The 18522-nt window shown below is 36.4% G+C and overlaps 1 protein-coding gene across 6 annotated transcripts in view; it reads left to right on the top strand.

Moving 5' to 3' along the window:
• LOC144220593 (uncharacterized) overlaps positions 1 to 18522 on the top strand; it is a 402447-nt gene that overhangs the window by 310027 nt on the left and 73898 nt on the right. The window contains exon 4 of one of the 6 annotated variants that reach the window (XR_013331792.1): positions 5545 to 5573. The exons of the other annotated variants lie outside the window; for them this stretch is intronic. The gene's annotated coding sequence lies outside the window, so the exon portion shown is untranslated. Of the gene's footprint in view, positions 1 to 5544; positions 5574 to 18522 lie in introns of those variants that run through there. 6 annotated transcript variants of the gene reach the window in all.

Here is an 18522-nt window from a genome sequence, read left to right on the forward strand (position 1 = left end):
TCATTATATATTTATATAAAAGGTATTTAGTAATGCTGTTATTACTTTAGTTTGATATGACATTACCTTTATGATCAGTTTACAGTTTATTTTGATAACATATTTTTATACTTTAAGAACCAAAGTATTCTCCATCTTGTAATTGATTAGTGAAGCAATTAGAATTAGAGCTCAAACTCTCTTCTTTAATTAATGCTCACTGTTTTTACAAAGTGCTAATCTAATAATCATATACTCTCTTTTTAAAAAATATTTTATTTATTTTTGAGAGAGAGATAGAGACAACATGAGCAGGGGAGGATCAGAGAGAGAGGGAGGCACAGAATCTGAAACAGGCTCCAGGCTCTGAGCTAGCTGTCAGCACAGAGCCCGATGCGGAGCTCGAATCCACGAACCGTGAGATCATGACCTGAGCCGAAGTCGGACGCTCAACCGACTGAGCCACCCAGGCACCCCAATAATATACTGGTCTTATATGTGTATCTTTAATTTGAATAATCCAAACTTTATTTCTTCATGCTTGAAGATCAACAGTTTGCATACATGTTAACATATTTTAGATGTTAAAATGGGTGGATTCTTTAAATCAGTTTTGAAAATATGAACAAAGTTCAAAAAGAAAATTCCGTAGAATTTTCTAAAGTATTTAATATAGTAATAGTATTTTCTCTTTGCAAAGAGCAAATATAATTTACAAAATTAAAACATACTCACCAAATAATAGCTTAATTTCCCATTTAGAGGAAGACTTTTTTACCCTATTCATTTCAACATTACTCTCTGTAGTAATAGAAAATAGAGTATATCTTGATAGTTGGTTGAAATTTGAATGTAGTTACTATCATTACATTTTCAATAAATATTTGTTTAGCATCTATTATTATTTCTTAGGCCTAGGGATATGGCACTGAACAAAATTGACATAATTTCTGCCCTCTGCAATTATGGACTTATGTTCTTCAAAATAAAGTCCGAATACGCACTGGATGACCCAAAGGCAATGCAAGAAGCTGATTCACAGTTTTAAGGGAATACGTTTCTGGATTTTCAACTCTGTGCATACTTTTCCTTAAAATGAGTGTACCTTAGGAAACCCCTGGCAAACAATTCCTGCTCTCCACCCCTACCCATCCTATGACAAAGGACATTTTAAAGCTTTGAAAAAGTAATCCAGTCACCCATATCTTATCTTGCTTCTATGCATTATTTCACAGAAGAAAAGCTCAGAGACACCAGTAATATTGATGTTGATGTTAAGAAAGTAATTAACCCAAATCCCCCGGTTCTCAAACACATCCATTCCCTACATTCACACGGTCTCTACTGTTCTGTCTCCCACTTTCTCTCTCTTCTTCCCCATTTCCCCCTTTCTCTTACACACACATGCATGCCCGCACCTCCCCCCGCCCCCACGCACGTTACTTAAATGACGATACTTTTTCTTTTTCTTTTATTAAGGCTCAGTGCCAACCAGAAGGGAGGTCACCACCAATAATTACATAGTACCATTTTGTGTATACAACCCTGATAAGCTACTTCCTGAGCCAGGTCGGCAAGTGATTTCTCCGCTACTTAGCTGTCCCCAAAGCAATGTGTCACACCTATGTCCTTTTCCTTCTCTTCAAATCAAAGCTAGTAGGAGGTTTCTAAGTGATTAAAGTAAACCTCCTATGAGTTCAATTATACTCTTGATAATAAATATCTCTAAAAATTATGTTAAGAAGAAAAGGTGTGAGGGGTGCCTGGGTGGCTCAGTCAATTGAGCATCTTACTTAGGCTCAGGTCATGATCTCGCGTTCATGGGTTTGAGCCCCTGAATCGGGCTCTGTGCTGACAGCTGAGAGCCTGGATCCTGTTTCAGATTCTGTGTCTTCCTCTCTCTCTGACTCTCCCCTGCTCATGCTGTGTCTCTTTCTCTTTCTCTCAGAAATAAATAAAACATTACAAAAATTTTTTTTAAAAGAATAAAAGGTGTGAGTTACAGGGAAGTGCCAAACTTCTTGATCTGAAGGTGGACAGTGATCCACCTAAACATCAGTCATTTCTTTTACAGGCAACTGACAGGGCCTTAACCCAATATACTAAATAAATTATAAATTAAGGCTAAAATTTTAGGCTTTCAAAATATCATTTAACACATTGTGAATTTGAGATAGTATAGTTTTATGATAGAAAAATTTTCAAATAACAGAGTGTTTAAAATATAAAGAAAACACATGGTAAGGTCTTAGTTTTGTTTTAGCATCACTAAATTATTTAAATATAAGAACTCTCAGATAAGTGCAGAGTCCTAATATTCTTTGGCAGCACACATTTCCCTGCCCTTTCCAAAAGTCTCTGCCTCCCACAGCCCCTGACCAATTAGGGGTTAGAACTGCACTTTATGGCACATCCATTATCCAATTATGTGAAGTGTCCATAGGTCACATGAGAAGTAGGGAGATTTGGAATGGACCAACCCATTTTGTCATACCCCTTTTAAACAGTAGAGTTCAGGAGAACCACTCTCCTGGCTTGAATCCTGAAGGCTTACATCCCAGGCAGCTTTTGATAATGGGAGGCAGCTTGATGGAGTGAGCTCATATCAAGTTTTCCCCCATTTTTTTCTTTATTCTGCAGTTAAACTACATTGAGTTGTATTTCTTTCATTTAAGGGGAAAAGTGTTCTGACTGATAATAGTTTGTTTTGTCCAACAAGACATTGAATTATATGGTGCCATAAAGGCTTGAAATCCATTATATAAGGGATTGATGTAATTTTAGAATTTTTCTATAGATGCAAATGTAATATTTAATGGATCAATAGAATGTTAGAATTAGATAAAACGTTAGAAATTAACTCATTAAAAATTACATGGAAAAAGTATTAGCCTTAAATCTATTTAATGATTTAATCAAAAGTCAGAAGCCTTCACTATTTGCACAGAGAAATAAAGTGAACTGTTCATTTATAGTTACAGTTACCAGTGTAATTTATCCTACAAATTTTTCGGTGTCAATTAGCTGAAAATTAGCATAAATTTTAGTAACTGTTCTTTATTAATGTATATGTAATCTAATATGGACATGTATTTCCTAGTTACCTGTTGATTTTATAACATATAATCTATTTTAAAGTTTTCCTAGCTTCAACTTTTCCTTTTCTGTTACTGGAAAAGCCTTAAAATTATTCCATAAAATAAGTTACTTCTCCCAATACAATTTGATTTAGAAAAGTAATTGTCTTTGACTCTTTTGCAATATGCTCCAAATAGAATACCAACCTGAGGATAAGTTGGCACTCAATTCTACCCATTGCAGCTGGGATATAATTTGTCTTGAATGAATTAATGAATAGCCAATGAGTGTCATAAGTATTGAAAGTAATTCACTGAATAAATCTCAGGGTATTTGCAATCATTTATGTGAATGAAAATGACAGAAGAAAATGAAAGCAGAAAACATCAGTGGAAGAAGAGACAGATGTTGCTTTCCTTCAGTGGTAGTTCTCGAAACATTGCACATAGCAAACTTGGGGGAAATGGCTAGTAGATTGTCCATTTTGATTAAGTGTCAGTGAACTAACTTAAAAGGGATTTTAGTCAATTTGCTATGTCTTTTTTTTTTTCTTTCTATGAACACAGGCTATAATTGGCTGTCAAGCCATTGTCTTTTTTAGAGAACATTTATATTGAGTATGCTGGAATAGTGGGAAAGATTGTGAGGGGAAAAATAGCCTTGAAAACATGGTTGATGAAATTTTAGCAAAAGTGAGCAGTTTTAGGAAAGTTTATCTGGTCTGCAGAAATGTGTATTGGTGCTTTGAATGGAAACCCTAAGTGAATATTTTCCTTTGACTTTTTCCTCTTAGTGGCCATTTGTTTATTCCTCTTAGCAGGTCCCCTGCTGCCCATTCCGCTGTCATTTTGGTTGGAACAGTTGTGCTGAGCCACTATCACCAATTTTCCTCCCAGTTGTATCTGCCAAGGCTGACAATTATTATACTAACAAGTGCTTGTTCAGTAATGTTCAGTCATTCAGATTGCTTCCCTCATTATTTTTTCTTCCCTGGAGGCATTTGATATGAACAGTCCCTAGCTCTTCACCTGGGGCTTAGAGATAGAGAAATTTGTTTAGATCTCAGTTATAGTTTTATCTCTGATTAATGGCAAAGAGATTTGAGTCTCATTTCTTGGGAGCAGCTAATGTCCCAAGTAGCCACATATAGAGAACTTGGTCGTGTCCCCAGTGCCTCCAAATTTTACTGGTTTGAAGGAAAGCTCTGGAAACCAGACTGGAGAGGGGGAAACTATAGAAGCAAGATACCCTGAATAATCTTCAAAAGTGATATGTATAAACTGATTTTAAATATCACCTTACCTCAGCATTAGAAATGGTAATGAAACCTGTAGAGAAGTTCCCCTACTGTGGGGGTAGTGTTAGAATGAAAAGTTTTAGATGAATAACTCATATCTCTGAATCTCTAAATAAGTTGGCAGCAATTAGAAATGCAGTGGAAATTGAAATAGGGGTAGGAGTTGGTAGCATTACTTTCCTAGGTTGACGGTGGAAGAGTTCCAGATGCTATGCAAGACTGAATTGTTTTGTGTGCTGGATTGCACTCTTCTTCCCATTTCTCAGGAACCTTTATCCTTTAATTATTTTTTTTTACTGGGGGCTTTCCATGTGTGTGTGTGTATGTGTGTGTGTGTGTGTGTGTGTGTGTGTTCTGTGTTAAATCACACTAAGCAAGAAGAATCCTTTGCACAACACTTTCCATTCAGAACCTCATTTCCAATCCCATTTGCAGTAAACCATTACAAGGAGCTATCTACATTCATCACCTCCTTCTGTCGTCAAGAGGACTAGTTAATTTCCTGTCTTACTGTCATTCCTCACACTCAGATGAAATCCTTGTCTTTTTATTGTTTTTTAATTTTTCAAGACTATTTTTTAGAGCAGTTTTTGGTTCAAAGAAAAATTAAGAGGAAGTTACAGAGATTTCCCATATACTCCCTCCCCCTACATTTATATGATTTGGATATATAGCCCAAAAAACTTTTTGCTTTGTTTCTTTTAAATCGAGTGACAGTGGCTTCTATTCTCTGAGTGGCAAAGATGTCAGGGAGATAATTGGGTGGTGACATCAGCCGCAGTGAATTTTCTCAGTTTGAAGACTTGTTCAGCTCTAGAGATTTTGCAAATAGTTTACAAGCTATCGTCTTGTTAATAGAGTCCAAGATATTAGAGAACCACAGTTGATGTTAGTTGTAAGAATTAGAATTTTAAGCTAGACCCTTGATTTGGTGACTCTACAGCTCACACCTCTCACATAATTTAGAATTAAAAACAAGAAGTCGAATAGTTTGTATTTGACACAAATCTGCAATTCCAAAGATCCAACAAATCAGGTCTCATTTCTTTTATGAAGCTCTATGTTCTTATGTTATCTTATGTTTATTATGAAAATATATGACGGATCTAGATGCTCTTAATTAAATTGGGTCTTCACAATAACTTCTGAGGATGTATTTATTGACTTTTGTTCAATGAAATTTTTTTTAGTGAGAAGACATAGACTTTTGATTCTTTAGAGGAGTGAAATATTGGAAGATAGCCTATGGTTCTTAAATGGCTTGTTCCTGCAGAGAGATGCATTGCCACGGATTCATAGCATTGCCAAAGAAATAGACCTGAATGACAGTGAGTTTGAGGAAATAGTTTATTGCAAAATAATTAGATAAACACCTTATAGTCTATTTTGCTGTAGAACAACGATTTAAGACCCTTACTAATCATACGCTTGGTAACACAAAAGAAAATCTTCTTTAAAACAAACTCTATCACAAGTATCTCTCACATAGCAACTCAGTTCTGTAGCGAAGAAAATTAGGTATCTATGATCAACTATATAGTAATAATGGCTAATATTGAACACATGGCCGTATACTAATATCAATACCCTGTGGGTATTAATAATTTAAATCAACAGCTTTAAAAATGATAGACTATTTTACTCATTTTACAGAGGAATGAGATTTGTAAAGGATAAGTGAGTTTCTCAAAGTCCCATAAATCTTTTTTTTTTTTTTTTTTGAGAGAGAGAGAGAGAGAGAGGCAGAATGCGAGTGGGGGAGGGACAGAGAGAGGGGAATACAGGATCCAAAGCAGGCGCCAGGCTCTGAGCTGTCAGCATAGAGCTGATGTGGGGCTCGAACTCATGAACTATGAGATCATGACCTGAACCAAAGTCGGACGCTTAACCAACTGAGCCACCCAGGTGCCCCACAAAATCCCATAAATCTTGAACAATGGGAGATGAATTTGGGTTGTACCAGTGTGATTCCTTATAGAATGTTCAAGCTGGAAGTACCTAAGACCAATTGTAGTCCAGTGTTTTAACCCATTTGATAATTATTTTGGTAGCACATATGAGAGATGATTACTTAACCTCTACTTACCACCAAGAACGGGGAAAGGGGCTATTTACTTACATGTTTCTCTTACTTAAATATACTTCTAACTTTGATGAAGCATTGAAATACAGCTGAAAGTTAATAACTTGGTCTTAATTCTGTCTCCAAGATTTATTTGTATTCCACATGGAAATTCTTTAATATTGGAAGACAGATATAACCGCACTGAAGTGTTCACCCTCTTATTTGAAAATCCTTGTTTCTTCAAACATTCATTAAAGGCTATGACTTTCAAACCCATTCTTGAAAGTCTCACTTCTTCAATATTTCTCATAAAATGTGGTATTTATCACCTAAAATAATATTCCAGGTATAATCTGATAAATGCAACTGAATATAATATATTGCTTTTATTGCTGTGAACAATATACATTGGTCAATTGAGTCTGTGCCTATATTTTAGTTTCCACATTACTCTGTTGGTTCCTATTGAGTTTCACGTTATCTAAAAACCCCAAGGTGTATTACATCAAACTAAAAAGCTTCTATAAAGTGAAGGAAACTATCAATAAAACAAAAGCCCTTCTTTTGAATAGATATTTGCAAATTATGCATCCAAAAAGGGGTTAACATCCAAAACATAAAGAACTAACACAACTTTTATCAAACAAGCAAACAACCTGATAGAAAAGTGGACAGAGGACTTGAGTAGACATTTTTCCAAAGAAGATATAAAGATGACCAATGTGAAAAGATGCTTAGCATCCCTAATCATCAAGGAAATGCAAATCAAACCCAAAATGAAGTATCACCTCATATTGGTTAGATTGGCTGTTATTAAAAAGATAAGAAATACAGGACAGCTGTCTGGCTTAGTTGGTGAAGCAGGTGACTCTTGATCTTGGGATCATGAGTTCAAGCCCTATGTTGGGCATTTAGCTTACTTTAGAAAAAAAAAGACAAGAAATAAAAGTGCCGGTGATGATGTAAAGAAAAGGTAAGCCTTGTATGCATTTAGTGGAAATGTAAATTAGTGCAGCCACTGTGGAAAATAGTATGGAGGTTCCTCAAAAAATCAAAAATAGAACTAGCATAAGATTCAGCAATTCTACTTCTGGGTATTTATCCAAAGAAAATACTAATTTGAAGAGATATATGCATCTCTATGTTTATTGCAACATAATTTATAATAGCCAAGCTATGGAAGCAACTTATGTGTCTATCGATAGATGAATGGATAAAGATGAAATCTTTCCATTTGTGACAACATGGATGGACCTAAACATGACTATGCTAAGTGAAATAAATCAAAGAAAGATACTACTGTATGATATCTCTTTTTTGTGGAATTTAGAAAAACAAACTATCAAACAAAGCAGAAACATACTCACAGCTACAGGAAACAAATTATTGGCTACCAGAGTGGAGGGAGATCTTGGGAAGGATGGGTGATATAGATGAAGAAGATTAAGAGGTATAAACTTACAGTTATAAAATAAATAAATCATGAAGATATAATGGATAGCATAGGAAATGTAGTCAATAATATAATAACTTTGGTGACATGATAACTAGACCTATTATAGAGATTATGTCATAATGTATAAAAATATCGAGTCACTGTCATGTACACCTGAAACTAATAGTATATTGTATGCCAATTATACTTCAATAAAAATCTAGTCAAAAACCCCAAGGCCTTTCTAATATTCATAATATTTAGTTAAGCTTGTCTTCCTCACTCTGTATTTTTCAAATTGTTTCTCATTTTGTCATCGGTTTTCATTGTGTTTTGTCTAATACAACTCACTCTTCTTGTAAGATCTTGCTGGTTTCTTTGTATGTCACACTTTTCCAACTTGTATTCATGTGGTTGTGTGGAACCGTTTCTGTTTCTGGGGTGGCCTGTGCTACATGCCTGGGCAGTCAGAACACTGCCTCTTCTGGCAACAGTCTAGTCACAGGTCATCGGTCTATTTCACAGCCGGTGATACATAATTCTGGGTCATTTTTAGACATATTCCAAAAACAGTTTTTGTCTTCTAGTATATCTGAGCCCAAGAGGCAAAATATCAACCCTCATAGTGACAGAAACTTTCTCAAGAACAAACATAGAAGAAAGCAGAAAAGAAATTTACAGAAGGGGAAAATTCATCTGACATCTTTTGAGCCCTTTCATTCACTTTTATTTAATATCCAAATATAACATCTTTAGTTCATTGAATTGACAAATTCTCTTCTCTGTTTAAGCCTTTAAGAGCTGGATTTCTGCCTCTAGCAAGCAAAACAGTTAACTAACACAAATGTAGCACAATGCAGCATTTATTGCCATTTTATTTCATTTGCCTTCTCTAGTGTTTCCAGGTTATTAACATTTTTGAAATTCTTTTAGTCTCTGTCCCAGATTAGCATCATCCTCAAATTTGGTAAATCTGTCTTGTCTGTGTTTCTGTGTTTCCTTAAATTGTTGACAAAAATCTAGAAACTCAAGTGGCAAATTTCCCAAAGCCTAATTAAGACCTTATTTCCATAATTCTTTACTATTCTCAAAAAATGTACCATAGGAGACAATCTACACATATAGTAATCCATCCTAAAAATTTGCAGTCAGGATTATTTTTTCATAGCAGTGTGTGATCTAGAATTTATTTTTCCCCTTTTCTTAAATCAGGATAGCAAATACTTAATCAGCCGTCAAAACCAGAGCCTCTGGAGTCAGATTGCTGAAACCTTAACACTAGATCAGCAATGCATTATATAGTTTTTCTCAAGTTAATTTGCCTTTCTGAGCTTCAGTTACCTTATCCATACACTGGAGATAATAATCAAACCTTCCTCAAAGGGTTGTAAGAATTAGATGTGAATAATGCTTATAAGGAATTTAGCTCTGTGTCAGTTAGGATTCTAGTAGACAACAGATGACACACTCTAATTAGGATAACTTACAAAGAGTTTAATGTAGAGAATATTAACAAAGATGTGGGCAGCATGTAGGGGAATCATGAGGAAAATGGTGGAGGTGATACCACAGGCCTCAGCAATGAGAGGAGGGAGAGCAGGACCTCAGAAGTGGAGAGTCAGGTTGCCATTAAACCTTGAGAAGAGCAGTGACCACCTGTGGAGATGTGCAGCCAGCCTCAGGCAACCCTGCAAGAGAGAGCGGGAGACCAAATACCCAGCTTCCTACTCCTTCCTCTCCTGGCAGGGATCCCCCAATGGCTAAATCCAATTAAAAGCCAGAATACAAGGAAGCTGCTTGATGTAGCGAATGTTGATTAGTCTCCTCATCACAGAAAAGTGTGGACAAGTTTGGAGGAGCAGATGGAATATATCCAGCAAAAGCTCAACTCCTAAGAGTACTCTGTATTAAAAGAAAATTTTCAAAACCATTTAGTTACCTCCTCAGGTTCCCGAAAAATTCTAAGGTGTAATATTCCTAGATTTTTCATAAAATTTAATATGAAGCTGTGGGTTACACTTTTTTATGTTGTCTGTTAGGATGAACCCATGAAATTGTCATTTTGTTGGTCATAAATAGTTTATTGTCTATACTTTCATATGATTCAAAGTAAAATACTGAGCTTGAGCCTCTGTAGTCTGACGGGAATAGGCTTTAGGTTGCACTTTGAATTAAGGGAGAATGATAGAAAGTCTGGCTGAAATGGCCAACTTGGCCCAGATAGATAAGGATATTGGATGCTATGCTAAAACATTCTGAACTTAGTATGTACTCACTAAGAAGACACTGGAGATTTTCTTGTTGTTGTTTTGTAGATATTTTTTTATTTTTGTTATTTTTAAGTTATTTAAATTCCAGTTAACATACAGTGTAATATTAGTTTCAGGTGTACAGTATAGTGATTCAATACTTCCATACATCACCCTATTGTCATTACAAGTAATGAGTTCCTTAATCCCCATCGCCTATTTAACCCATCCCCTCAACCACCTCCTCTCTGGAGCCATCAGTTTGTTCTCCATAGTAAAGAGTCTTTTTCTTTTTTTGTCTCTCTCTCTCTCTCTCATATTTTTTCCCCTTTGCTCATTTGCTTCTTAAATTCCACATACAAGTGAAATCGTATGGTATTTGTTTTAATCTGACTTATTTCACTTAGCATATATAATATTCCCTGACTTCAATCCACATCGTTGCAAGTGGCAAGATTTCATTCTTTTTCATGGCTGAGTAATATTCCATTCTGTGTGTAAGTATGTATGTATGTATGTGTGTGTGTGTATATGTAATACATATATGTGTGAGTATGTGTGTGTATATGTATGTGTGTATGTGTATAGATATATATATATATATATGTATATCTCACATCTTCCTTATCCATTCATCATTGGACACTTGGAATGTTTCCATAATTTTGCTTTTATAGATAATGCTGCTATAGTGGGGTGTATGTACCTAGTGTATTGAGTTTTTCTTTCTTGGTTACCAAGAGAATTAAATTTTGGTTCCCAAAGAATTAGAATTGAAGCCTAAAATAATGCTAGTGTCCCCAAACTTTTGATTGATTAAGCTGTCAGTAAAGTAAGTAAATAATGTGTTTAGAATTCTGCTTTAGTAGGGGCGCCTGGGTGGCTCAGTTGGTTGAGTGTCTGACTTCAGCTCAGGTCATGGTCTCGTAGTTTGTGGGTTTGAGCCCTGCGTTGGGCTCTATGCTGACAGTTCAGAGCCTGGAACCTGCTTCCGATTCTGTGTGTCCCTCTCTCTCTGCCTCTCCCCTGCTCGTGATCTGTCTCTCAAAAATAAATAAATGTTTAAAAAAATTTTTTACATAAAAAAGAATTCTGCTTTAGTATAATAAAATTTACTTCTGTCTATAGATTACACTAATGATAACAACAACATTAACAATATTTTTCAATGTTAATTCTGCTTGAGGCTCCATTCTAACCATTCCACGTGAATTGCCTCATTTAATTGTCTTTAACAAATCTGTGAAACAGGTGCTACTCTTATCCTTGTTTTACTGATGAAATAACTGAGGCCAAGAAAAATTAGGTAACATGTTCAGCAGCATGCAGGTAGTAAGTGTGACAGTGAGTATTCTATATAAGGCCATTTGATTCCATATGTCATGAATTCAGCCAGTATTTTATAGTCTCCACAGGTGTCCTCAGGAAGCCCATCACTAAAACATTTTGTCTTTCTTAAATGTTTTATAATTTCAGCGAAGAAAACTTCTTTCTTTACATGCATTATTCATCTTGTTATCCCTACACATTCTAGTCTAGCACTTTCGCTTTGGTTAGTGTCCAATAAATTGAGAGAACATTCAATTTTATATACCATTTACCTTGATGTTCATATCACTACTGCTTTTTCCTTCTTTCTTTCTCATTCCGGTCTTTCCCACAATTGCATTCTCCCTTTGGTTTGTGAACTTCTCTATGGGTCAATATCTTGTCAGTTAATGTTACTCTTGCTTTTCCTAATGGATCATTTCATGTAAAGAAGATGTATTCCAACTGTTACTCTCATTGAACTGAAACTTGGTGAGGTCTGTGCAATCACAGTTATGAGCATGCTTTAAAATACAGCGATTTGGTTAGATAACTGTGCTCTGTTGTCGGGAAAGGTGATTATTATCTGTCTCCTTCCCTGTTGTTTTCTCCTGAGAACAATTGAATACCTTCTTCCCCATGGAGCTTCTCTTTTTTATTTGTGGTCCTCAGTTGGTTTAGTTCCTGTTATTTGTCTGAATCCTTTTCTCTAACTCCTGAACAGTATTGAATTTCATGCATGTTTGTTAAATGCTCATGATGGAGCATTGCCATCATGTCCTTGCCAGAATGTCCTTGTCTTCATGGTAGACACACAGCAATCTATCGTTTTAACCCTAGGTATCAAGGCATAGAAAAACAAATACATTTTGCTTTTATTCCTCGCTTTCCATTTCTGCTTTTCTCTTTTACTTAAGCCTTTATACTTGGACTGTTCACTTTCATTGTGTCCCCAATAATTCATCAGCAACCACCTGAAAACTACATGTCTCTACTTCCTGGAACTTGTAACAGGATCCGTACCATTTCTGAATGCCAGAATTTTCATCACTTTTCTACAGGGTGGTCATGCGTTTTTCATCTAAGTTCTGCATCTTAAAATGAGTCATAACCATGGTTCCTTACAGAAATCCCCCTTGGAAATAGCCGTTGCTTCATTGTTTGTTTTATAGGAGTCTCCTTGGTTAGGTGAGAGTCTAGGGTAATGCTGCCTTTAGGCAGGACTGGCCACTTCTCTTTCCTCTGTTTCTGCCACATTTTTACTGTTGCAGTAACTTATCAAAGACAGTTACTTTGGCATATACTCATGGCCAAGACCCAGTATTTCAAACCAAAGAAAAAAATTTTAAACCAATTTTAAAATGTAGTTTTCAAGAAACCACTTTTCTTGTGTATTCTCTACTATAATGCTCTGGGTTAAGTGATGAGTAAAATGTTTTTCTTGTTAACTGAAAAGGGATTATGTTTGGATGTAGTGCAGCTTTTACTTAACAGTCAAAACATCTTTAGAAAAGAAGGGGTGTTAGGTGAACACTGAGAACAAGGCTGTCTAGCTCTGTGTCTCATAATTTAAGTAGACTTATTTGGACCAGAGAAGACAGGGTTGGGAAGTTTTTTCTTTTTTTACAGTATTTCTTCTTATTCCACTAGTTGTCTTGAACCTGATTGCTTTTTAGTGGAGATCAAACTGAATGATATAAGTGATTTAACACACTTCATTCAGAACATTTTATGTGCACTATATGGTTCATTGAAACTCAGATGCAAGCTAACATTAGACTGCTCAATGTTCAGTGATTTTCTTACACAGACAGTAGTATATATGTCTGCAGTGTTTATTTTATGTGCATATATTTTGGGTATCCTAAAACCAGTGTAAAATGATTAAGTAGTATCATTTATTTCTTTAACCTCATTTAATGCTACTTTTTAAAAAAATGATTGAGTTATTAAAACATTTGTGATAATTGACATTCTTGAAAATAACATCTCAGTAGGAAAACTGGTGTGAATTAGCATCCTATGATATGACATATCATTTGATAGTTCCAATCTTCATTTATTTTTGTTACATGTTTTAAGTCTTTGATACATATTTTTACAGTCTTTGTAGTCAAGTTGACTCCTTTCTCCCCCTTTTGCCATGACTTTCTGTCAGTCATTTTTAATCATGTAAGTCTGCCTTTTGTGATCCAATTCATGACACTTATGATGGGACTTTGACATAGTGTATTATCCTAATAAGGTGACCATCCATCTGATTTGCCCAAGATTGGCAGGGTTTTTGGGAGAAGGATGTTCAGTTTGAAAACTTGCACTGTCCTGGACAAAAACATCCCAAGTTGCCTGGAGAGATGGGGGGTCATCTGGGATGAAGGATTTTCAGTATTAAAATGAGGAGGGTTCTAGATGAACTAGGATGATTGGTGACCCTACTTCCTGACTGATTACTATAGATTTTAATTGAGAGCAGTTTTAGGTATGGTGCTTGGTGCTGAAGTCAATGTTAAAGATAACCTAATATAAACTAATATAGTCAGACTGTTCAAATAAGCTTTTCTGGGAAAACCTTTTTATATTTTTAATTGTGTCTTGATTGCAAGTTGTTTAGGAAGTGTTGTAGACTTTTCTCCTGGTATAATCACCTTGATTTCTGTGAAGAATGCCCAGGGAGTGATTTGTTTGCCCTCCCTTTCCTCTCAGGATACCTTCTCCTGGTGGAGTCGCAGTCTACACAGCAACAGATAATACCTTCTTCTGCCATGAGGAACATGGGGGAGAAGAAGGGCGGAAATGGTGGGGGAAAGGGAGAGAGGCAAACCATGAGAGACTCTTGAATGCTGACAAAAACTGAGGACTGATGGATGTGGGGGGGGGATGGGCATGGAGGAGGGCACTCGTGGGGATGAGCACTGGGTGTTATATGGAAACAATTTGACACTAAACTATTTGTAAAAAAAAAAATATTCCATTCCCTTTATCTCCAAGCGTTTTCCTGATTCTGACAACTTCTGTCTTCAACATGTCACACTGTCCACCTTCTATTCTTGGACCTTTACACCATGTGGTTTGAATGTTTTGGATGAAAACTGAAACTTTGAACTTCAGCTCAGTCTCTTTCCTTTTGGTCTACAGTATGATCCAAGTAACTAAGCAAGATCTTCAGAATTAGATGGTGCAACTCAAACTTCAGCTCTACTATTTGCCAACTATGGGAACTTTGGCAAGTTACTGCACCTCTCTGTGTTTTGGTACTCTTGGCTTATTAATTAGGGCAATAATAGGAGTCTGGTGAAGATTAAAATTAATGCATCTAAATCACTTATGTTATTGCATAGCACATAGTAAGTATTTTGTGAGCCTTAATATTATTACTCATGGTCCTTTTTTAAATCTGAGCACTGTAGTGTTATTCTCACACTCTTATTTTATTCAATTTCTTAATATCTGTCAGTAAGTTACTTGGGCAGATCTCTGTTAAACCTAAGCATATAGAATAATGAATGTTATTCTGCTATCAATTCTAAACAGTACTCAAACCTTACATATACTGAGTACCTTAATGAACCCAACACCATTGGACTCATTCTATAGCACTGTACCAGCTACAGGATACTCCGAAGTTCTTACTTTGGGCCTTTGTCTATAACAAACTGTACCTTTTTAGCAGTGTGAGGTTCACATGACTCAACCTATGTATTCAAATCCGTGATAAATAATTTCTACTGAAATTCACTGAGTCATCAATTGATATAAAATTCATTCTTTTACTTTCAAATCACATTTAGGATGTCTTTTTGTTTGTTTTGATCAACTTCTCTTCATTTGCCCTCAGCCTGAATCAGTTTTGTAATTTATCTCAGAGTGCAAAGGAAAAGAAGTATTGTCAACATGACTCCATCCTATTCTCAGTGAAGAAGTGTGTTGATGTATAATTTTAATTTGATAAGAGAAATTTGATTTAGTTTCTCAGTGTGATCTTTTTTAGTGTTCTATGCCACTGGGTTTTCAGATGTTAATATACAAGTTATATGTGCATGATTATATCATAAGTATGTTCCTTCAGTCCTGGTCTTTGAGGGGCACCTGGGTGGCTCAGTTGGTTAAGCATCCGGCTTCCACTCAGGTCATGATCTCACGGTTCGTGGGTTCAAGCCCCACACCGGGCTCTGTGCTGACAGCTAGCTCAGAGCCTGGAGCCTGTTTCATATTCTGTGTCTCCTTCTCTCTCTGACCCTCCCCTGCTCATGCTCTCTCTCTCTCTCTTTGTCTCTCAGAAATAAATAAAACATTAAAAAAAAAAAAAAAAGCCCCGGTCTTTGGATTTAAAGCATATGGTTTCGACACAGACTGATTGGTGGCCCTAAGCATATATGAGTTGAGGTCATTCCTGACCAGGCTCATTTGCCACAGTGCTGCCTCCAGTACTCTTGATTGATCCCTTAACGTCTTTCTGCTACTCTTCCACCATCAGGATGCCAGTTGAACCATATTAATCGTAGAGTTTGGATGAGGCATGGGTAGGGAAGATAAAAATAAGAGAAGGCCTCAGTGAGGGGGGAAACACTTGTGAAGAGCAGACTATGGGGCGCCTGGGTGGCTCGTTCGGTTAAGCATCTGACTTCAGCTCAGGTCATGATCTCATGGTTCGTGGGCTTGAGCCCTGCATCAGGCTCTGTGCTGACAGCTAGCTCAGAGCCTGGAGGCTGTTTCAGATTCTGTATCTCCCTCTCTCTCTGACCCTCCCCTGTTCATGCTCGCTCGCTCGCTCTCTCTCTCTCAGAAATAAATTTAAAAAAAAAAATTAACAATTTTAAAAAAGGAGCAGACTAATGTCCATGTTATTTTTGAGGTACAGAGAACTATGTACTTTTTTCTCTGTATTTGCCTCCTCCAGACCCCTTGTTTTTATCTTCAGTCCTTATCTTCCCTGATCCTCACAGTATGAATCCTTGCTGCTCTCCTGGTTAAATAATAAATAAGCGAGCCACACTGGCCTGTTTCTTAAAACATATTCACTCTTCTAATAACTATTTTGCATGTTACTTGAAAGAGTAGATGCCATTTCTGAACAGTATGAGTTTTTGAATGTTCTTTTTGCACATTTTTCTTCTCCTATTTTTGTTTTCTATTCCTTTTTAATTCTTAAAAAAAAAGTAATATGCTACCTGATATAGAATCTGTGGAATTTGCTTAGGACAAATATTACTTCCTTTCTCGAAGTGTAGGTTTCTGATAAGATCCAAGGTATGATATCATTGTGTACATGTTTACTTGCCAATCTAGGGATTTTCTGATCTGTCATTTCTTTTTTACTCATTTCCTTCGGGGTTTATTTGTTTTAGGCACAAAGAACTGCACTATGATCATTGAGTGTTGTATTATATCTGGATGCTATTAGTTTTCTCTCAAGTTTTGAGGAGCCAAGAATAGAAAGTTTATCGAGCAACCCCAGGTGGAGAAGGTCAGAGTTCAGGGAGGGTCTTTTTTGTAAAATAAATGTGGAAGTCAGTGAACCAGTAGAGGAATGGCAGTGTACAATGGGCAATTCAATAATTTGTGAAATGCTTGTGAGACCTATGCTTTATTTATAGATAAGAAAACTGAAGTACAGGAAAATGAAGTTGCCTTAATTGCAGAGCCAGCCAGTGACTAGAACCCTAGTCACACTCAGTTAGTTCTGGCTCCCAGCCTGGCACTATTAACAGACAGAGGGCCTCTAGGCTCTACCCTTTTCTGCCCCTGCATGTCATAGAGAGGGAAACAAGCTAATGGAGATTTCACGAATTTCATCACTTCATGGAATAGGTTAGAGCAGAGTTACCAGGTAGTCTGTGCATGAGACCCAGGTTAGGATTTTTTTTTTAATATTCTAAATCCAGTTTACACCCTAGACTAATTAAATCACAGTCTCACGGTGAAGGACATAGGCCTCAGTAATTTGAGCCCCCCTCCCCATGAGATTCTGATATACAGACAAATTTAGGAAACACGGAGTTAGAAGAAATGCATGAAAAGAACCTAATTGTCCTCATTCTTAAGCCATTTAAAAAATTATATTAGGCACCTCCAGTTGATGGGAGATTTCCAAAAGGATTTTTCTGCTTTAACTCATATTGAGTACTTGTTATGGACTTGGCATTGAACTGAGAAATTTACCTATGTAAATCCTCCCATTGTGTATGTAAGAAAACGGAGGCTGAGAGAATCAAAGTAACTTGCTTAAGGTCATAGACATAGTTAGTGGGGTACCAGGATTCAAAACTCAAGTTGGCTTGACACAGAACCCAAGGTGAGGGATTCTGGGAATAATATTGATCGTATCTATTTTGAGGTCACTTTTCTTTGTTTCTATCCTTATAATACCTGGGGACTTATTTGTGTTGCAGGTTCTTGACATTTCTTTTCACTGACCCTGACTCCTCTTGAAGCTTTGAGGTTTGAAGCATCCACATTTAGAATAACTCTGGTTGCTTCCCATGTTGAGAGTCCTAATCACACTAACTGCTGTGTTTAGAGCCTTGTCTATATTTAGGTTCCAGCTGTTCTGGCTGATGAAACTGCTGGAGCACAGAAACTATCTAATCCTGGGTTCCCCATGTGGTTCAACTTAAAAAAAGTAGAAAAGGAAAAAGAGCTGCCACCAGCATCCCTGAAATCTATGCATCCAGCATTGCTCCTGCCACCTGGGTCTCCTTTTAGCAGAGATTATGCTGGCTGTCACTCTTGTTATGTTCTTAACTCGTAGTCATAGCTCTGTACCTCCACACCACTTAAGTAAAGAATTTCCTATCATGTATTGAATGACAAATCATAGACTCATTCCCAGAATTTCCTAAGCATCCCTTGATGAAAGATTCTTCTTAGAGAATACAAATTAACTATTTGCATTGCATGTTTGAAATGTCATGAATTTTGATTTTAAAATGAAGAGAGTTGCTAATTTTAATTTAATTAGTAAAAGTTATAAAATATGTAGGCAGTAATTTATTTACAAAATGTTATCGTCTCTTGTTCATGTTCCATCACAGTATTGGAACATAGAAAATTAATAAAAGCATGTTAATGAATGAATGAACTTTACTAAATCTTAGAGGTAGTATATATTGGA

The sequence above is a fragment of the Crocuta crocuta genome, unplaced genomic scaffold (assembly GCF_008692635.1).
Source record: "Crocuta crocuta isolate KB4526 unplaced genomic scaffold, BGI_CrCroc_1.0 scaffold279, whole genome shotgun sequence".
In the NCBI taxonomy this organism is placed as follows: domain Eukaryota; kingdom Metazoa; phylum Chordata; class Mammalia; order Carnivora; family Hyaenidae; genus Crocuta; species Crocuta crocuta.